General features: G+C 30.3%; 1 long non-coding RNA gene and 1 pseudogene across 1 annotated transcript; one reads left to right on the top strand and one right to left on the bottom strand.

Moving 5' to 3' along the window:
- LOC107642122 (uncharacterized) lies at window positions 1–733 on the top strand. Its single transcript, XR_001620618.3, has 2 exons — window positions 1–227; window positions 498–733. It is a non-coding gene; the product is annotated as an uncharacterized LOC107642122 (long non-coding RNA).
- On the bottom strand, window positions 116–568 carry LOC107642121 (uncharacterized; annotated as a pseudogene).
- Window positions 734–1,923: the final 1,190 nt, after the last annotated feature.

The raw sequence follows: 1,923 nt of genomic DNA, 5'->3' as shown, positions 1-1,923 counted from the left end.
ACTCCAAACACACACCATCAATTTTCTTTCTCACTTCCCTTTGTTTTCTTCATTCTTTTATTGTTCCTCCACCATTTTCCGGGAAAAAAATTAATTATTTTGTGTGGAAATGAATTCAGTGAAGATTTTGGCTCTCCCATTTCTGAGTTTGTTGATCATTGCAATTTCTCACATGGCCCATGCTCAAGACTTGGCTCTCTCTCCTTCACCTCCTCCCACTAGTGATGGTGAGTTCAATTTCTTGCTTCCATTTTTTTTTGTTTTTGATATGTTGTTTAGTAGTGTTAGAGAGCTAACATATTTTATAATTTATAGTTATTAATTAATCATAATTAATACTTTTAATGATATAAAATTATACGTTTCTTTATAATTAAATACTAACTAAATTTTAATAAAAGCACTGGAGTCTCTATGTTGTTAATATTTGAAGCAATGAAAATTCAGTCGAGTTTTGCAATTTAATTAATATTTAAATTTGTTTTTGCTGAATGCAGGCACTGCTGTTGATCAAGGAATTGCTTACCTTCTTATGGTGGTGGCTCTGGCAATCACATACATGATCCATTAATTTTCTTTAATTAATTAATAGATACTAGTAATAGATTAGCCATATTCTTTCATTTACTTTTTCTCTCTTAATATTAGGGTGAGGAAATTCCAGAGTTAATGTACTGTAATTATATTATTGACGAAATTTAGTAATATATAATATGATATGATTTAATTATGTGACACATTCTTCTTTCTTCTATATATTCAATTCTAAAGTAGACGCGGTTTATTTTGGCTTTTCTCTCTCAGATTCTATAAAATTCTTATTTTTGTGGAGGCTATGACATTCACATATATACATACATGGACACAAGCTGGTCAAGTCTAACGAATTTGATTCACAATTTTATGTTAATGTTATGTTTTTTATTTAGATTGCATACGTCATTGTTTGGGTTAGGTGCATTTCTTAGCAGCCACACTTTAAGTATGCTATTTGCCCAAGTGGCTACTCTTCCTTTTTTATCATTTATCCTTTCTTTTCTTTTTTTAATGCAAAAGAATAAAATAGTTCATTTGAGTTTAATTCTTATTTTAATCTATTCAAATTAAGTGTGCTAGCTTCGACGGAACCAATTCATCCTCCATTCTGGTTATGTTTTAATAAGGTGATGTTTTACAAAGTTTTTTTTTTTTTTTCATTCCTATAATATTTTTCAACTCAGATAGGTCAAAAGACTAATTAACAAGTGACATTGGGGCATTTTTATTAAGGTTGTTTTTAACTTTTTATTGTAAATTAAAAAAAAAACAAAAACAAAAACAAAATTGTGTAAATGTATTATGGGTGCATTGAAACTTTTTATATTAGATTAAACTTCTTAAAGAACTAGTGAAAAAAAATACTATATATCATTATACTTAAATTATATATTATTATACTATTATAGGATAATTGAAATATCTAATCAGATCAGAGAACTTTTAAATCTTTGGGAGCTTGTATAAAGTAGCGGTGTCAAATGCTGATAAATCTGTTTATTCAGTTGACCTATTGCGCCATATTTGTTAATTTCTTGGGTTGAACCTACTGGATCAAGTTTGGGCCTAGCAATCCTGAAAGCCCAACATGCAAATCAGTATTCAAATCCCAAAAGCCAAGCCCAAAAAATCCCAAAAGCCAGCATGTCATAAAACGAAATGGGCCTATGACCAAAAAAATAAAAAAACCAAAATCGTCCTGACAAAAAAAATACCTAAATGGTATTAGTGGTTGGAGTCTCAGTTCAATTGGCATATCACATGATTGGGCGTACATATTTGGGGTGGCTATATCCTCTTTATAGTTACAATCCCAACTGCTGTGGCCTTATCCATTAAAGCCAGAGCTGATGAAATTCTCCATGCCATCATGAGAAGAGACCTTAC

Source organism: Arachis ipaensis, chromosome B5, assembly GCF_059453495.1.
Source record: "Arachis ipaensis isolate K30076 ecotype BB chromosome B5, ASM5945349v1, whole genome shotgun sequence".
Taxonomy (NCBI): domain Eukaryota; kingdom Viridiplantae; phylum Streptophyta; class Magnoliopsida; order Fabales; family Fabaceae; genus Arachis; species Arachis ipaensis.
This window is presented reverse-complemented; position numbering and strand designations above follow the sequence as displayed.